Raw genomic sequence first — 21,121 nt, forward strand, 5'->3', positions numbered from 1 at the left:
TCTTTGCATAACGGCCATAACTCCCATGAAAATTCATATATTTTTGATGTTGATGAAATTTTAACCCGAACATAACAGATGAGCATTATTTAGAAAATGATGTCACACGTTATCGAGGCTACCATTCTTTCTGGATGTGCAAAAGGGGATGACGTCTTTATTCCAAGAATTCCTCTTACTCCATCAGGAGCAGACATTCCTTTTACATTCAGAAGACTACAATTCCCCCTTCGTGTGACTTTTGCCATGTCCATAAACAAATCTCAGGGTCAAACACTGTCTGTAGCTGGTCTTCTCTTGGAAGAGCCCTGCTTCTCACATGGACAACTGTATGTTGGCTGCTCAAGAGTGGGCAGCAAAAAAAAAAACCTATTTGTATATGCTCCACAAGGGAAAACAAGGAACATAGTTTACAACGAGGTGTTATAATCACAACAGCAAGAAAGTATGTACATGATCACCTTCTTTTACGAAACTTCATTGACTTTCATATATTTATATTGATATACATATATATACGTGTGTTTGGGTGCGTGTGTGTATATACATCTCTATATATAAAGATGATGCGTAGTCTAGACGGCGTTTTTAGATTTCATTATTCTCTTTAACCCGGGCAACGCCGGGTATTTCTGCTAGTATATATATATATATATATATATATATATATATATATATATATATATATATATATATATATATATATATATAATCATAAATATATAGGGCTTAGCATGAGTTGCTTCACCAACATACTGAAAATTTAGAAATAGCAGTCAAAGTAGTTCTTTGACTGCTATTTCTAAATTTTCAGTATGTTGGTGAAGCAACTCATGCTAAGCCCTATATATTTATGATTATAAATGGTTTTACCGATAAAGGTTTTTTTCATACTGAACTACTTGGCAAAATTGTTAATTATTAATTTTATTACTAACTAGCAGAAATACCCGGCTTTGCCCGGGTTAAAAAGAATAATGAAATCTAAAAACGCCGTCTAGACTACGCAACCCTCAACTGTTAGTAGCTACGATACCATATTTCTACATTAATAACTCTCCAATCCATGCCAGCATGAAACATAGACATTAAGTGGAATGCCAGTTTCTCATCTAGGAGGGCCTTGAAATCAATGTTACCAACTGGGGACTGTGTGTCGCAGTGATAATAAAAAGACCCAAAGGAGGTCTGCAACGAAATAATTTTACTCAACACTTTGCAAGTGAATCAGTGGCGGCAAAGATGCGTCTCATTTACTTGACAATTTATGCACCACATTGCAGAAATCACAATGTAAGTATATCTGAAAGGGTAGTCTTACACTGTTGTACCATTGAATTACAAATAATGCTCATCTGTTATGTTCGGGTTAAAATTTCATCAACATCAAAAATATATGAATTTTCATGGGAGTTATGGCCGTTATACATAGAATATAATTTCCAAATTTCATAAAGATCCGTTCAGTACTTTTGACGTAGTTTTGGATAAGAAAACAAATGACTAATGTGTGTGTTTGTGTGCATGTGTTTGTGTGCATGTGTTTGTGTGCATGTGTTTGTGTGTGATGGGTGTATATATGTATAGATATCTGTATACATGTATATATATGTATATATGTGTACATATTACATGTACATCTATATATATACATGTACACATATGTATACATATACATGTATGCATATAGATCTATATCTATATATATCTATGCATATACGTGTACATATACATGTATATGTATACATATACATCTCTTTCTCTCTCTTTCTCTCTCTCTGAAAGTATCTGTAATTACAGTATCGAAATGTGATTGTTTCAGTTAGTGGAATAACGTGTACATATACATCTATATGTATACATATACATCTCTCTCTCTCTCTCTCTTTCTCTCTTTCTCTCTCTCTTTCTCTCTTTCTCTCTCTCTCTCTGAAAGTATCTGTCATTACAGTATCAAAATGTGATTGTTTCAGTTAGTAGAATAGTTTCATTTTTAAAGTGAAAGTATTTGACATGAGTGTTTTTGTTTCACTTTTGACACGTAATACTTAAATAGTGGAGGAGATATTATGTTGCCGTGGGCTCGAACTCTGCAAGAAGTTAAAATTTTTTTTGACTAAAACACAACTGGAACCCTAAGTAAGGCATGTGTAAAATTTGAATGAAATTGGTTGCGTAGTTCTCGAGTTTTAGGGATTCACACAGACAGACAGACAGACAGACAGACAGACAGACAGACAGACAGACAGACAGACAGACACACAGACAGACACACATTCTCATTTTTATATATAGAGATTGGCAATTCCCTGCCCTATATCTGTATATATATATATATATATATATATATATATATATATATATATATATATATATTAGGTTGTTTCACATGAAATATCATATTTGGAAGGTAGCAATAAAATGTTTCAGAAGTGTTAAAGAACTGATTTATTTAATCAAAGTATGATCCATGTTCATTTATGATGTTTACCCAACGTTTCTCTATGTCATATATTCCATTTTTTTTTTTAAATCATCTTTTGTTGTGATAAACTGTCCGAATGCTTCAATTACCTCTTCTCTTTTTAAGAATGTTTTATTGCTTAGGAAAAGCTCAAAATGCTTAAATAAGTGATGACCAGTAGGAGAGATATCAGGGGAATAAGGAGGATGTTGCAAAATCTCATAATTCAGGCTTTGCAACTTTTGGACCATAGCTTGAGGACGTGCATTGTCCTTTTCTATCTGACTGTAGTTCTTTTCAGCTCGTAATAACGATCGTGTTACATGAGTTATAGCCTTTTTACTACCATTATCATATTTGTGAAGAAGCATGGTTCATACACCGAAATCACTGGCATCTGTAGCTAATATAATATCCAACTTTGGCTCAAAATGCGTTAATGATAATTCCGATGTCAAAATGCTTTTTAACTCGTCAAATACCTTCTGGCACTTATCAGTCCAACACCATTTTGTAGTTTTCTTTAACAGATCATTGAGCAGGGCCCTTACATTATGTATATTGAGAATGTAAATTTGATAATAACCTACTAAACTCAAGAATGCTTGTAGCTTGGTCGCATTTTTCGGAGTGGGCATATTTTTTTTTATCACAGTTGCTCTAGATGGATCTGGTTTCTGTCCATTTTTATCTGTTATCTGAACCCAAGTATTTAATTTTTTTCAGAAACAACTCGCATTTTTCTTCCTTTAACTTGAAACCATATTCTCTAATCTTCTCGAATACCCTTTCAATGTGTTCTACATGTTGATCGTGTGATACACTTTTTATTAGAATATCGTCTAAATAAACGATAGCAAAATCACAGTCACCAACATTGTATCCATTATTTGCTGAAATATGGAAGGACCCACTTTTACACTGAAGGGAAGCCGCTTAAATTTAAATAAACCATGGTGTGTATTGATGGTTAATAAATGTGAGCATTCTTCTAGGATTTGTAGATATGCCTCCGAGAGGTCTAATTTTGAGAAGACTTTCTCTCCATTCAATTTTGCAAACACTTCCTCAGGATTTGGCAGTGAGTAGTTATGTGAGATTAAGCAATCATTCAAACTTGTTGAAAAATTCGCACAAACTCTTAACTTGTTATTTTTCTTTTTTACGTAGACCGTCGGTGCTGCCCAGTCTGAGTGGTCCATCTTCTCGATTATCCCTAAGCTTTCAAACCTTTCAAGTTCCTTATTTACCTTGTCTATTGCCATTTTGGCTTAAATACAGGTATTGCACTTTGTCTTACTACAATTTTTCCTTTGTTTTCGTGCAACAGCCCAGTTCATCCGAGAAAACATCTGGAAATAAATGTTTCATTTTTTTGTTCCAGTTCCTCAGCCTCATTTGAACCTTCGACTGAACCGACTATGCTCCCATACAAAACACTTATGGGCGTATTCCACAATTTGAATAGTTCCATCCACTCTGTGCCGAATAGATTAACTGAATTTTTTAGCCCATATATTTTTGCCGTTTTCATTTGGTCACGAACTGTTACATTACATACAAATTCATCGACAAAATACAATCTTTTAGCCGTAACGCTATGTCCTACTTTTGTAGATTTATTTAATTTTGGTTTACCGATATACTTCCAAGTTTTTCCGTTCACAATGGTAATATCACTTCTAGTGTCTAACTGCATTTTTATAATTATATTTCTAATTTTCACATTTACGAATTTTCTCTTTGTCGCATTACCATTTTTTCCGACAACATATTGTTTATTCTTTTTCCTTTGTTCCGTTTTGTCATCTTGGTTTTACAGTGTGCTTTCGTGTGTCCAATTTTTCCACAACGGACAGCTTTTCCTTAGGTGTAGACCTCCACATGCAAACATGGGTTTTTTCTTGTTTCTTGTCCTATTTGTACTGTATTCTAGTACAAACTTGATTTTCTATTCAGCCTATTTCGCACTTGGTTCATTCGGAGCAATCTTCATGTTCAATTTTCTGTGTTGTGTCTTAAATTTGCTATTCTTTCGCACTCTTCTGATACTTGTAAGGTTACAGCTTGGTTTTGTTCCAGCTTAGTGAGAATGTTTGTTCTTACATCTGTATCATTTTCCGCAGTTAGTCCTTGAAATATCAGGTACTTAAGCATATCTGACGTTAATTCGTCCAGCTTGAACTTTTCACATTCCTTGTTAACTCTACCAGCATATGTGATGTAGTCCTCCTCGTTCTTTTCTAGGTTCAACCATTTCCAGCATGTTTTAAACAACGAACTTTCCTCACTAAAAATTTTACACAATATCTCTATTGTATCTTTAAAGTTTATGTCGGAAGGTTTTTTAGGGACTACGTAATTGCTGTAACGCTCATGTTCCCCTGCTGCCAGTTTTCTTAAGATTAAACGTGTTTTCATATCGTCGTCCCAATCTTTGCCCTCTTTATTGAAGTTCTGTCTGGCTTCCGTGCTGGTGGCACGTAAATAGCACCAGCGTGATCGTTACCAACGTCGCCTTCCTGGCACTTGTGCCAGTGGCACGTGAAAAGACATTTGAGCGAGATCGTTGCCAGTGCCGATGGACTGGCTCCTGTACAGGTGGCACGTAAAATACACCATTTCGAGCGTGGCCGTCGCCAGTACCGCCTGACTGGCCTTCGTGCCGGTGGCACGTAAAAGCACCCACTACACTCTCGGAGTGGTTAGCGTTAGGAAGGGCATCCAGCTGTAGAAACTCTGCCAAATCAGATTGGAGCCTGGTGTTGCCATCCGGTTCACCAGTCCTCAGTCGAATCGTCCAACCCATGCTAGCATGGAAAGCGGACGTTAAACGACGACGACGACGATGATCATGATGATGATGATGATTGATATATAGGCACAAAGGGTGTATTGACTATTAGTATCACATTTATTTGCTTGTCTCTTAGTAACAGAAAAGAAGCAATTATAAATGTTTACACTGAAAGTCCCAGACATCCAACAATTTATGAGAAAAGCAAATAAAGATGCATCTATACATCTATACTTCCAAATATACAATTATAGTTTCATACTTCTGAGATGAAAAATCTATATTATGATACTGCTTATGCATACAATTTTCTACATGCCATATATAATTAAATAAGTGCATAAGGCAAACAGGAATTGAAAAAAAGCAAAGAAACAAGGGAACAAAACAAATTAAATTTAGATAATATTCTGGTAAGGTGATCTGTTTGGCAATTAGTTTCCTCTTGGCTCTGTCCGTCTGGTTGTTTCTTTTTTCTTTATACATGCAGAAAAATGTTTCCATGTTTCATGACTATACTCTTTACTCTTTTACTTGTTTCAGTCATTTGACTGCGGTCATGCTGGTGCACTGCCTTTAGTCGAATCAAATCGACCCCAGGACTTATTCTTTGTAAGCCTAGTACTTATTCTATCGGTCTATTTTGCCGAACCGCTAAGTTACGGGGACGTAAACACACCAGCATCGGTTGTCAAGCGATGTTGGGGAGACAAACACAGACAGACAGACAGACAGACAGACAGACACACACACACACACACACACACACACACATATACACACACACATATATATATATGTATATATATATATATACGACAGGCTTCTTTCAGTTTCCGTCAACCAAATCTACTCACAAGGCTTTGGTCGGCCCGAGGCTATAGCAGAAGACACTTGCCCAAGGTGCCACGCAGTGAGACTGAACCCGGAACCATGTGGTTGGTAAGCAAGCTACTTACCACACAGCCACTCCTGCACCTCTATATATAAAATTACTGAAGAACAGTTATTGAGAGAAAATAAGATAGAATGAATAACAAAGTTTGTTTTATAATATGTGATTTATTGAGGGATATTGTATATATATATATATATATATATATATATATATATATATATATATATATATACACATTATCTCTCACAGATACACGCGTATATATAAAAAAAAACCATACCGGTATGTTCATACGTACATAAATTTAGTATGTTATGGTTGTTACAAGGGTTTATCAAGATTTAAAATATACTCTAATTAAGGTTAATAAATTACGAAAGTATAGATAAATAATTAGAATCATAAGTAATTTTAATCTTCTAACCTTTGAGGGAAAAACTAATATGTTTTATTAGAACTATTTTAAGTATTTACTTATTACGGGTAAATATGATAGCGTTTTATAAAAACCTTTATTTTTATTTGAATGCAGAATATGTATGTTTTTGCCAATGTTTGCATTTGTAAGAATGTTCTATGAAACTATTAACCAGACTATTCTTTGAAAATAAAATAACAAGAAATTCTGTTACACAGAGATCACAGAATTTTCCACCCTTTTCATATGGCTTAGAAATAGAAAGAATAAGCCAGTCTAGTTTAAATTTAATGCTATTATCTTTAAGATCCCAAATTAGTTTGCTAAGGCTCGTTGTATTACGTTTGCTTCTATCTCTAAAGGATGAAAAATGGTTAGAAATTCTAGTGGATAAAGGTGTAGAGGAAGAACCTACGTAAAAGTAATTATTTTTGGGCGTACTAACTTGACATTGGTAGATAGTGTTTCTGAGTCTCACATTTTCACTTAAAAATCTAATTCTTTTGGAATTGACTTCTGAAATAATGATCTTGTTGTTATGACTATTACTATTATGTGTCGTGTTATTAATATTGTTCCCTATATTATTATTATTAGTGTTATTATTGTTATTTTGGTAAGGGTTAATAATGTTTGGTTCAATGATATTACTGTTTGAACTCTCTAGTGGATGCAAAAGCCTCATATTGTGTGCAGATATTATCTGTGAAATGTTCTTCATGTTAGAGAAACCGAATCTAACCTTGTGTGTATTTATGACTTGGGAGTAATGAGAGTGTTTAGGAAAGTTCTTATTTATAGCGTTTTGGAACTGGGATACCAAGTTTGATTTTACATTTTTACTGTAAGGAAGAACTACCCAGACATATTTATTAGGTTCTGGTTTAGAATGTTTTCCGGTATTGTTTATAAATATTCTTAGTTTATTATTATCATTGAGACAGGGTTTTATTTGACTTTTATTTCCCTTATTTCGTGAAAGGATGTTAATCTTGTTGCTATCGTTAGGTAGTTTATGGTTGTGGGTGTCTTCGTATTTATTGTTATTATTTAAATTAAAAGCTTTATCATTATAACTATTTCTATTAAAAATATTATTATTAATAGTATTATTATTACTCATATCGGTTTCATAATTAGAATCTATATAATTAACCTTTTCTCTGTAACCTGCTTTTGATAAAGCTAAATTGTAAAATTCGGCCTCCTTATTGAAGATGCATTCATTCGTAGAAAGATTGGATAGTCTAAGAGAAATATTTTTGACCAAATTTCTCGTTACTGAATTTGGATGATTGCTGGATTTACTGATATATTTTAGGTTAGTGGAGGGTTTGTGATACGAGAAGAATATTTTAGTGTGTAGATCTAAAGTGACGTCCAAGAAGTTAGCTATAGATGTTTCATCTTCAAATACTATACCAAAGCCCATTCTGCTAAAAAACCTAGCTAATTTATTTTTAACTTTTTGTATTTTTTGATTTGTGGTGTTCTCTAAGTATAATAGACAATCGTCTCTGTATAGACCACCCTTAACATTTGGGAATTGGTCTTCTAATTCGTATAGAATGTATGTGCATATTAAGTCAGCTATTTGAGCTGAATCGGAACTTCCCATCGGGACGTCGAATCCTTCTGGTGTGTCCTTACGTATCCATAGTTTTTTTTATTAAACTTAATTATGGAGTTTCTAGCTGCTTTAATGACTTTAAACTCGTCTCTAGGCATACCCGCCTTCTTATGAGCAAACCAAAGTGCTTTATTTAAAATAATGGGGTTAATTGAGGGATAGAAATTAGAGATGTCAATTTGGATAAATTTGGCATTGTTTTTGTTGTTAATATTGCGAAGGTTACAACTTTAATATCAAAGATCCCTATGGATCACACAGGTTGTAATCCTTTGAAACATATGTAGGAATAAAGTATGCAATTATAACATGCGTTTTCTCCATTCCTTAAATTCTTAAATATATATATATATATATATGGGAGAATATACAAATAATAACAACAGACGAGGACAGGTGGTGTAAATAACAAAAGTATATATTAGTATGACGCTCGGGAATACGGAAAGTCTTTGACGTTTCGAGCTATGCTCTTCAACAGAAAGAATACGGAGACAAGGAGAAAAACACGGAGAAAAAAAAATGAGAAAAAAAATTGAATAGTGTTCGGTCAACGGTCAATCATAATAATAATAATATATATATATATATATATATATATATATATATATATATATATATATATATATATATATATATATATATATATATATATATATATAGATATATATATATATATAGATATGCAGGGCAGGGAATCATCAATTAGTAATAAAATTAATAATTAACAATTCTGCCGGGTAGCTCAGTATGAAAAAAACCTTTTTCGGTAAAATTTATAATCATAAATATATAGGGATTGACAGTAACCTGCTTCTCCAACATACTGAGAATTCAGAAATAGCAGTCAAAGAACTACTGATTTCAAAACTACAAATTATTACTCCAGATTGATAGCGATATTTTTGATACACACAGAACAAAAAACAATAGAGAAGAGTAAAAAACACTTGCCTTTAGTTAATTTAGTACAATTGTTTCACAGTTAAGAGTACATAATACTCTATTCTGATCTTCAGCTAAATATTCTAATAAATTTGTTAATGTCTAAATAACTCACGTTAATTTTGACCATGTGAACATCAATACCACGTGAAGAAGACGTTAAGAAATTTATCGGCCAATAAGTTCAAAACCTCTCGCCCTAATGAATTTCAATTCAGTGTGTATCAGAAATAGTCCCGTTTAGGAAAGAGACTCGTACGAATTCCTGCGGTATAACTATCCACCTTGGAGTTATTATTAAAATATAGATATGCAGGGCAGGGAATCATCAATTAGTAATAAAATTAATAATTAACAATTCTGCCGGGTAGCTCAGTATGAAAAAAACCTTTTTCGGTAAAATTTATAATCATAAATATATAGGGATTGACAGTAACCTGCTTCTCCAACATACTGAGAATTCAGAAATAGCAGTCAAAGAACTACTGATTTCAAAACTACAAATTATTACTCCAGATTGATAGCGATATTTTTGATACACACAGAACAAAAAACAATAGAGAAGAGTAAAAAACACTTGCCTTTAGTTAATTTAGTACAATTGTTTCACAGTTAAGAGTACATAATACTCTATTCTGATCTTCAGCTAAATATTCTAATAAATTTGTTAATGTCTAAATAACTCACGTTAATTTTGACCATGTGAACATCAATACCACGTGAAGAAGACGTTAAGAAATTTATCGGCCAATAAGTTCAAAACCTCTCGCCCTAATGAATTTCAATTCAGTGTGTATCAGAAATAGTCCCATTTAGGAAAGAGACTCGTACGAATTCCTGCGGTATAACTATCCACCTTGGAGTTATTATTAAAATATAGATATGCAGGGCAGGGAATCATCAATTAGTAATAAAATTAATAATTAACAATTCTGCCGGGTAGCTCAGTATGAAAAAAACCTCTTCTCTATTGTTTTTTGTTCTGTGTGTATCAAAAATATCGCTATCAATCTGGAGTAATAATTTGTAGTTTTGAAATCAGTAGTTCTTTGACTGCTATTTCTGAATTCTCAGTATGTTGGAGAAGCAGGTTACTGTCAATCCCTATATATTTATGAGTATATATATATATATATATATATATATATATATATATATATATATATATATATCGGTGGACATTGGAATTAGACACTGAGGGAAAATGGCTGTAACTTTTTTATTTTTTTATTTTGACGATTTTCGTTTTCGATAATGTGTTCTATATGTCACAGTCATGCGATTCCCCCTTTAAAAAATGTTGCCCCCCCCCCACACACACACACACACGTGGGGGGGGGGGGTGATTTTTTTTTTTTTTCCTGGCGATTTTCATTTTTGCCATTGTGTTCTACATGTCCAGGTCGTACGAATAGCCTTCTCGCAACTTAGATGTGAAAATGAACGGCTTACATTTATATTGAAACAGAAAAAGGATCATATGTGGAGTCCCCACCACGAAACTTGATATGCTAGAAATAACAGCTAAACGCGGACAATCTAAATCTTGCATTGGTCCAGATGGACTATATGTAAATAAGTATGAAGGAAAAAATGCGCTTTGGCAAACGGGGTTAGGGTTAGGGTAAACCTAACCCTAACCCTAACCCGCAGGTCCAGATGGACTATATGTAATCTGAACCCCCCCCCCCCCTTATTATTTTTTTTTACGGAATCCCACGTTTTAGGCTATGGAGATTCCGATTCTGAAAAAAAATTGTTTGAAAAATTTCAATCCCCCCCCCCCCTCACCAAGCAGGCTATTTACATGCTAGAAATAACAGCCAAATCTGGGTAGGGTTAGGGTTAGGTTTACCCTAACTCAAAACCTAGCCCTAACCCCGTTTGCCGAAGCGCATTTTTTCCTTCATATCTATTTACATATAGTCCATCTGGACCAATGCAAGATTTGGATTGTCCGCGTTTAGCTGTTATTTCTAGCATATCAAGTTTCGTGGTGGGGACTCCACATATGATCCTTTTTCTGTTTCAATATAAATGTAATCCGTTCATTTTCACATCTAAGTTGCGAGAAGGCTATTCGTACGACCTGGACATGTAGAACACAATGTCAAAAATGAAAATTTAAAAAATCAAAATTTTTTTAAGGGGGAATCGCATGACCGTGACATATAGAACACATTATCGAAAACGAAAATCGTCAAAATTAAAAAATAAAAAAGTTACAGCCATTTTCCCTCAGTGTCTAATTCTAATGTCCACCTATATATCTGTTAAAATGTCTATTCGATGTGTACTATTATTTATGTCCTCCCTGACAAGATTGATGCATAGCTGACCATTATTCATTGTCAGACGTATTTTGGATGCATCCATCGAAACTTGATTAAAAAAAAAATGCACTGCAAGATTCTTTAAGCAATTATGTGAGAATAACGACAAGGAATTTGAATGAGTTGTGTTACATACTGAAGCCAGATGGCTATCCAAAGGTAATTGCCTGCATTGATTTGTTGCACTTGGGGATACTGTTATTTCTTTTTTGAGTGAAACAGAACTTGGAGAAAAACTTGTCGATACAAAGAGTAATATTTTTTACTTGCCTGACATACTTGCAAAGCTAAATGTCCTTAAAGAACTTCAAGGAAATAACTCCACTCTGTTTTCTTGCAAAGAGAAAATTAAAACCTTCAACGGGAAACTAAAGTTATTCTGGTTGAATCTTGGAAGACAGTTTCCTACCTTAGCAAGCATATCCACTGAGCTGCTTGATGATGACCTAACAGCTTATGTTGATCATTTGAAGCAGTTACGTAATGATATGGAAACTCGCTTCTCTGATCTACTCCAAATGATGGCGCCATAGTGGTTTGTGGATCCCTTCATTGTTGATCCATCTGAAGTCGATACTGACTGTTGTATTTCTCTCGGAAGACTCGTAGAGATAACACAACGAGTTGTACAATTTAATTATTACATTTATTAGTCAATTACATACAAAGAACGCACTCACCCAATGTTCGCTGTGTTAAACAAAAGTCATGTCCGCCACCTATATATCAATGACATTTTACTGCGACAGTCACACAAGACAACAACAATGAAACAATGAACTCAGACGAACCATAGTGACGCACGGAACGTCAGACGAATTACAAATTTAACAGTCCATATAACACTGACACACAAAAAAGCTTCATTGAACTTCAAAATAACAAACCAGCTCCAGCAAGGTTCAAGTATGGAGGAAACTTTCGCTATAGCAGTAGGCAAACTGCAGAATGGGAAGGCCTCTGAAAGGGGCCTAACGGTACAAGAAGCTGACATTAATAGAAACCAATTGATATGTATTTTCAAAAGGACTATGGAAGATCAGACTGATATACCTAATTGGCTTGCTACAGCAAATGCAAATCTTGCCATCTCGGTGATTTCATTTTTTGCAACAAGATTGCCTAATTGCTTGCCTAAACATTATGTACAAGCTGTACACAAGTTGCCTGAACCAATTCCTCCAGACCCATTGTGAGTCGAACAACATTGTGACTGATGAACAGGCTAGTGGAAAGAAGGGAATGTGGGGATGTGCCGAACAGCTTTTAATAAACAAAGCTATACTGTCTGAAGTAAGAAAACAACATAGAAACCTTGTGACAGTATGGCTCGACTATAGGAAGGCATTCGACTCTATCTCTCATTCATGGCTGTTGAAATGCCTACACCTGGCAAAGGTACCTACTACCTTAATTGCTGCTAAGCATTTCAAAGGGAATATTCCAGGGAATAGTGTGTGTGTGTGTGTGTGTGTGTGTGTGTGTGTGTGTGTGTGTGTGTGTGTGTGTGTGTTAGCATACCCGTGTCGCGAAAAACGCCGACTGTAAAAATTATTGAGTGTTGTAAATATTATCGACTGTACATACTCAACGTATGTGTTTTGCTTGTTCACCGCTTCATTGCAGTAAAACGCCTGAAGGACGACACCTTGTTGCATTGGGTGTTAAAACTGTGGTGCGATGGAGGAAGAAGACAACAAGAAGCAAAAGGACAGAATGAAGCGTTGGACCTTACCTTGCCGACCGCAGCGGGGTACACGATCGCTCCTAATCAGAACACGTCTTTCTCGTAACGTCGCTGTTTTCTCACTGGCCCCACGTGCTAGCCTTCGACTGCGTGTCGCCGACTTCCGATCTGACCCTTCCGGTTTGGCCCTTCCGGTCTGGCTTCACCTCTGTTTGCATCACCCCTCTCCACCACAACACATAGCTCGTCACAGCCCAAACACCACACGCCCCCCTGATCTATAGATCATTCAACCGGCTCTCCCACTCACTCCGCGCTCCCGAACTACCTTAATTGGTTTCATAATCAGCCAACCAGGGAGGAGGGTACCGCTCCCTCTGTGGTCGCTGTGCGACCCCGGGACTGGCCTGAGTTCCTGGCGCGCTGCCTTCATCATCTTGCCTACTGCTGCTGTCTTCATCATCCTGCCCACTGCAGCTGGTTCTATCCTCTGAAGCACTGACAATCTTCCGCACATCCAAAACATGGCGTGGCATACCATCGACTGAGACGTTGTTCTTTGAATTGATGGAGGTTATAGTTCCTTTCCCCCATTGTGATGTGCACCGTGCATTTGGGGGTTTTACCCAAACTTCTTCCCCGATCTGCACGAAGGTGTGCTCTTCTTCTCCCCGGAGTCGCATCGATGCAATACACGGGTGCCTCCACTCGTACCTGAATATTGCCCTGTGTGGCACCGACTCCTCAGCCTGTCCTGACCTGGGCGACATATTGTACCAAAATACGGCCTCGATTGGCGAAATGTGACCCCTCTCTGTCATGGTCTTGATGGTACGATGATGCCTTTCCACCACTCCATTTCCACTTGGCCGGTATGCCGCCCTGAAGAAGCGGCTAACCTGCCACCCGTCAAGCATGTCTTTCAGCACTTCCGAGCGAAATGCAGCGCCATTATCCAGCAGCAGCTCATCCACGGGGCCTCGTTCCAGGAATATCCCATTTAACACTCCTGCGATTTCCTCTGCAGTCCCCGTCTTCATCTCCCTCCATATGGCCAACCGCCCCGGTCCGCAGTCAACCATTGAGAGGTACGTCCCCTGCCGGTAGCGTGTTACGTCCACTGCCAGTCGTTCCAGTTGTGGGCCGCTGGAATACTTCCCGCCTCATGTACGCCCGGAGCAGGGTCAATAGACTGGCACCTGTCACAGCTGCTAACCACTCTCTGCACGCTCCGCCTCGTTACCTCGGAGTCAACTTTCCTGGCGAGGAACAACGTCCTGTCCACTCCCATGTGATGCATGGTATGCAGTCTCCTCAACTCCGAGTCACTCAGACAGCATACTGCAGCCACAGCCCGCTCCGCATCCTCTGGCACCTGCAACCAAGCTCGCTTTACCCTGGTTAGGACGTCTGCCCTGTTCTTTTCGGAAGGCACAAAGATTACGCTCAGCTCCAAATCGAACTCAGCGGTTAGCTCCCGCAATATTCCCAATCGGCGCTTTACCAGCATCTCCGCAGCCCCATTGGTTCGCACCCTCCGCTCATCGGTGAGGACTATCGTCACCCAACCAAGCACAGTGGCCGAATCGGTTCTAATCTCGATGGTGCACAGCCCCCACTTCAAGGCCAGGTTCACCCCCTTCAGCACGGCATCCAGCTCCGCCACGTTGATATGGTTGCAGTCATCCATCTTCCTGAGCCAGGCTGCATCTTCCACCACGGTGCCTCCCATTTCCAAGACGACCCCTATTGCGATGCTACTGGCGTCACACCAAACGATCCCACTCTTTGATTTGGGAACATACCAGCTGCCCCTCACTGGATCCTCTGCTCTCACTCTAACCAAGACTTCCTGCATCATGTCGGTCGTTTTCTCCCCAACTCTGTCATTCCACTTTGCTCCTTCGGCTCGTCTCTTGATGAAGCTACATGCTGTCCGAAGCCATCCTGCAACCGGGTAATGTCCCACCAGCTTCCCGCACACCGAGAACAGTTCCCGCCTACTCACGCTGGTGCCCAGTTCAGGGATCTCGTTTCCTCTCCGGAACACCAGCTCGCCCGATCTGTCTTTTTGTAGCTTCAGCCCCAGCACAGCTCCCCCCACCATCGACTCAGGCGGCTTCGCAATCAGCCCGAACCTCTCCAGGTGTCTCACTACCTCGGTGGCTGGCACTACAGTCTCGTCAACCAAAATGTCGTCGATGTAGGAACTGGTGGCCTTCCTTATCCTCTCCTCTTTCCCTAGGACGGACTTGAGCACCATCGCCATAATTTTCGGAGCGGAATTCAGCCCGAAACCCAGCCTGGTTAAACAGTACGTCCGGCCCTTGTACCGCACCAGCTGGTATCGCCACAGCTTGTCACTCACACGGAGCTGCAAATATGCCGACTTCAAGTCGACGATCTTCGCTGCCTTGGTCGACTGTCTCCACACACGTAACGTCTCATCGCAAACGTCCGTTGCCTCGCCTCTCGTGTGGCACGATATATGGTCGTTCAGCCAGCTCCCTAAAGTCCAACACCGGTCTGACTTTTCCTTTCGTCGGCTGCACCACCACCATCAGAGGCAGCACTCCACTCACCACCTCCTCTTTCCACGGGACAAGGATTCCTTCCTTGATTCATCTCTCTACCTCCTCGTCGAACTCGACGTCGGCGTGACCTTTCAACGTATGCTGGTAGCAGCTCACCCTGTTCTTTAGTAGTGGGGGCTCGTCCTTCCATCGCCACTCTATCGTCCACCTCCGACCATCAAACGCCGCCTGAAAATCTTTGTCTTCGATGGTGTAAGCGGCGCTGTCCTCGACGGGGCTCTGCTCTCCCTGGCGGTCCCGACTCACGGGGCACGATGCCCCCACGCTTCCGAACGTGATCTCATCTCCGGCAATCTTAACGCCACCAAGACGGTTGATGGCGTCCATCCCCAACACCACGTCAATCTCATCCACCAAGCGGCCAACTACAATTGCTTGCAGCGTTAACTTTGCTCCCTGCACCTCAATCTGCACGTCAGTAATGCCTTCACAGCGTACCTCTCTTCCGTCGACTGCACTCACACTGCTTTCTCCATTCCACGTCTCTACCACTCCCGGAGTCATCAGGGTCGTTGTACAGCCCGTGTCCACAAGGGCACGCGACATCTTCCCATCCACTAGCACATCAACAACGGGTAGAAAAATTTGCGCCGTTAATGGTCTGAAAGGGAGACCGCTGGCGCAGTAGTCTCCCTTAGACCGTTTCCCTGCAGACATTCGGTGGCTATATGCCCCGTTTCACGACAACGGTAGCAGATGACCTCAGGCTCAGGTAACTTACAGTCTCGCACCATGTGCGGGCCCTGACACCGGAAACACTGACCTTTGAACGGACGCGCACGTTCCTTGTTCGACCCCTCTCCGCCACTCCTTGGCCGGCCACCTTTTGCTGTTGCCGCTGCTACCAGCGGTGACGACCTACGACAGGAAACTAACATACGAGCTCTCGATATTATATCCGCCATGGGCATGGTACTCACGTCCGGCAGTTTGCAATTCGACCGACAGGTGGTCAGGAAACCCAGTCACAAACGCCAACTTTACCGTTTGATCCAGCGATTCTCCCTCGTACCCCGCCAGTCTAGCCAACCTCCTAAGTTCGTTGGCAAACACGTCAACCTGTTCGCCGGTCCACCTCGCTCTCCCCAGGCGAGCGTACGCCTCGAACATCCCTTCTGCGAAGGCCTCCATCAAGCGGATTTCTATCTTCTCCGCGCTAACTTGATCCCTCTCTCCATCTCTAAAAATAGCGCCAACGCCGGACCATCTAAGTAGAGCGGTAGAAAACTTGCCAAGTCGCATATTCCTTGGAGCTTCGCGACCAGCTTCATCTTCTTTAGCCATGCGATTACGTCCGTGTCGCCGCAAAACGGCTTAATTATATCACTAGCAATCCTGACTACACTCATAATTTTTTTTTTTTTTCTTATGGGCCGAAATAGCTTGTGGTGCGATGGCGGAAGAAGACAACAAGAAGCAAAAGGACAGAATGAAACGTTGGACCTTCCTTGCCGACCGCAGCGGGGTATACGATCGCTCCTAATCAGAACACGTCTTTCTCGTAACGTCGCTGTTTTCTCACTGGCCCCACGTGCTAGCCTTCGACTGCGTGTCGCCGACTTCCGATCTGACCCTTCCGGTTTGGCCCTTCCGGTCTGGCTTCACCTCTGTTTGCCTCACCCCTCTCCACCACAACACATAGCTCGTCACAGCCCAAACACCACAAAAACACCCTGAAAGTGATGCGGCATACCAGCAAATAGTTTTTACACTATTTATATATAGTAATAGACTGGCGATTCAATTTGTCTCCAGTCCGATTCAAGTATGTGAAGTTGATAAACCACAAAAATTGCTAAATATCGGTATTCGTCATTCCTGAATGGGATCTACTGCGAGTTGTCTCGCCTGTCTATGACTACGGCTGTATAATCTGGATGACCCACTGGGATTTCGCGAAGTCCACGTTAGCGCATTTGGGAAATTGAGGTGGAACCTGTCTGGTAGTTGGAAATATCTGAAACATTCTGCACGTATTCATTCAGTGTCCGGGTATTGTTGACTTGTGAAGTTATGTCGGTAAAGGACGCTGACAGAATAAAATCACTAGGTTTAAAATAGTTCTAGGATTGATTCGTTCCACTGAAATTCTTCAAGGCGGCGCTTCACCATGGCCACAGTTTAGTGACTGAAACAAATAAAAGACACCGCTAATTTGAGACCTTCACAGTCAACTTACAAAAGACGAATAGACAAGGACACAGTTACTGGAAGATGAACGTATCCTTCCCAGTCCAGATTTCAGCGATTGGATAGGTATATTTGTAAAGAAGGAATGAACAGGAGCTATCAGCTACAATAGGTTGTGGATTTCATTAAAAAGAAAAATTGGAGAAGCATGTTACTATAACAAAGAGATAGCTGTAGAGAATAACAGAATAGAAAACAAAATGAAGAGACGTCGAAAACGGCGAACAAGCAGCAAGAATGACTTTCGACGCGAAATAGGAGGGTTGTGTTGTCTGAGGTACAGAGTGTGCATTGAAACATGAAGATACAAAAGTCATTTGTTGGACCTGTGTGGCAACAAAGCTAGAATTCAGTTTATGGAGGACTGCAGCGGATGTGTGCACTCCGACTGCAAGCAAATGAACGCGGTGTTTCGGCAGCACTTCACCGAATTGTTTTCGAGAAGAGGTGGACTTGAGATAGCAGGGTTTGAAGCCTAACTTGATGGTTTGCAGCAAGTATGGTCCAGAAAGACTGAGTGTTGCGAGAATCCAATTTCAATCGAAGGAGTGATGGATGTACTGAGCTGCTGTATGGGGAGAAAATGGCCGAGATCGGACGGGCTGCATCAAGAACTATATTTCCACACACCTAACTTGTTCGCTACTGTCCTGGCAGCCGGTTACACAAGCTGGCAATAGACTGGGACCATTTCCAGTTAAATAAACCAAGGTATTATGATACTGCAGAGAAAGGATCCGATCAAAGGAGACGTGATAGAAAATTTCAGGTTCATAATTCTGCAAAGGTGCTGGCCAAGAAACTGGTGCTTGTTGTCAGTTGGAGGCGCCTCGGTGTTGTACTACTGCCTGATCGTCGTATCTTGACCCAAGAAACATCTGACCAGATTGAAAATCTTGCTTTTCTGCTTCTTACGGAAGGGACGGATTCTGCCAGTCAGGAAATCCATCTGTTGTGGTCTCAATATACCCTCCCTGATGGATGATGCACTGGCATCCGCTGAAATATCTACATCATTTCGATGATATCGACGATGTCTAAAACAAGGATGAATTGGTGGGAGTGTTTTTCGTGTGACACGTCTTTCCATTGCTCACAGCACTCAATCAACTGAACAAGCCTATCAGTGGGAAAATAACTCTAGATTTCTATAGAGGGTTCGACGAGGATATGAGCGGTGACGGCCTGGGATTGGCTGTGGGCATCGATGAGAAAAGTCTTGAGTTGTATTTTCTGGAGAAATTTCAGGTCGGAAACTGCGGACAACTTCCAAAAGTCCTCGGCATACCATCTCTTCAGGCGTAGAAGCACCAGCAGCCGAACCTCTACGAGATATGTGTAGGGAAACGAAAGTGTCCTGTACTCCCTCGCTCAGTGTCGGTGCATGAGGGGCTTGGGGTCTTGTGTTAAACAGCTGTTGTCACGAGTAGGGCGAATCTGGCTGTTCGGTCGACACGCCATTTTTCTTTGGCAGGGAAGAGAGGCGAATGTTTCTTTGTTTACTGGCAGTGGCCCACGAGGACTAACAAACTTCGCAAAAACAGAAAAGGCTTAGAGAAAGCAATAAGAAAAATCAATAAAGAAGAGTGAGTACACCTCCCGTGAAAAGAAGATATCTCCACAGTGGTTCTGTTTACCGGTTACGAATTTACCTTCATATCTTATGAAGAGAAATCTATTACATGCGAAAAGAATCATCCATCTGTCTGATCGAAATGAAATTCGCAGTCCTTCATATGAATAGCAATGATCTTTTATGATACTTATACGAAATACACAAGGAATTTCCAGATGCATACATATATATAGGAAAGTGGGTTATACATCATTAGATGTATACCTGGCTTTCCTATATAAAATTAGAAATTAAACGGAACGCTGAACTCCAGACTATCAACTTAAACAACATTTATTCAGGTGGTAAATATATACACCTTTAGCTCTTGTTTGTTGTTACAGCTTCTGTGTGTGTGAGCATGGTTGTTGGGACGTTGGTATGTAGATGTAAGCGAGCTGTCGAGCGTAAGTCCGAAAGATGGAGAGAGACAGCTAAACACGTCCATGCTCAATCGCTGGCCAGCAAGAAAGAGGCAGAATGAAGCGGGAAAGCTTGGTATGTTGAATTCCACGCATGCGCGAGACTACGCATGCGCACGGCGTTACTACAGGGCTCCCTTGCCAGTGCGGAAACGCACGATAATATGAAATCTGTTGGAACGCCTGAGGCAGGATGGCCACCGAAACCACCCACAAGATGTGGTACAAACACACACAAAGAAAAATCAAAGAAATGAATGTACACTTGTGAGATACATGCATGCAATGTACAAATGAAATGACAATGACAAAACAACCGTGATGACAACTGTCCAGGAAACTGGAATCACGCGATGTAAAAGTCTGATTTTTTTGTTTTTCCTGAAAGGAAAGAAAATATATGAGTGCACAAGTGTGTGTGTGAGAAAAAACACAGAACATAGTAAAAGTGTCTGTAGTATAGACTGTGAAAAGTCTTAAAACACTGAGATAGAGAAAACCAGTTCGTATTAAAATTCCACAAGGAGATAGAATGTCTGTACTCAAGAAGTCGTGGTCAGTTGGCAGAGCTATAGTTGAGCGTCGGATGCTAGTTGTGACCGGTTACCTGGTACGGAATATTCTATAAAAGTTACACAAGGAAATTTGGTCTGTTGATCGTGAGTGGAAACATCCACTCTAACAGAGTCGATAAAACCGAGTGTGTTGATCTGGTGTGTCCCTGGTGGTGGGGTTGTTGGCGCACGACACTGTGGTAGACAGTACATTGATGGTGAAGACGTCGGCGCAGGAACTGTAATATAGCTGTGTTCTGTATGTGCGGTGGTAATGATGTCCTGTTGAAACTTGGCGACGTCGGGGGGAATGCTTGTAGTTGGTAGTAGTAGTTGTTGTCGTCGCGGTGGTAATCTTGGTTGAACGAAGCTGGTGGCGAAAAGGTCGCTCGGTGATGGTGTTTGAAGAGGTGCGCTTTTACAGACGGTCGACAGACAAATCTCTGTACGGCCATTAGCGAAAACCTCGAAGAAAATTTTCTTAACCCAAGATGAAAGAACGACCGTACGAACTCAAAAAGGAGAAATGGTGACGAATGGAAAAACAGAGGACTCCTTTTATTTAAACGTGTCA

The 21,121-nt window shown here is 40.2% G+C and overlaps 1 protein-coding gene across 4 annotated transcripts in view; it reads right to left on the reverse strand.

The window, feature by feature from the left end:
• The window catches only part of LOC128250110 (beta1,4-N-acetylgalactosaminyltransferase B-like), a 63,915-nt gene that overhangs the window by 38,233 nt on the left and 4,561 nt on the right, over positions 1–21,121 (reverse strand). Inside the window, exon 1 of one of the 4 annotated variants that reach the window (XM_089337570.1) lies at positions 12,166–12,232. The exons of 1 other annotated variant lie outside the window; for it this stretch is intronic. The gene's annotated coding sequence lies outside the window, so the exon portion shown is untranslated. Of the gene's footprint in view, positions 1–11,894; positions 12,233–21,121 lie in introns of those variants that run through there. 2 more of the 4 variants (XM_089337575.1, XM_089337574.1) reach the window with 2 other exon arrangements.

This window comes from Octopus bimaculoides, chromosome 19, assembly GCF_046866305.1.
Source record: "Octopus bimaculoides isolate indiv1 chromosome 19, ASM4686630v1, whole genome shotgun sequence".
NCBI lineage: Eukaryota > Metazoa > Mollusca > Cephalopoda > Octopoda > Octopodidae > Octopus > Octopus bimaculoides.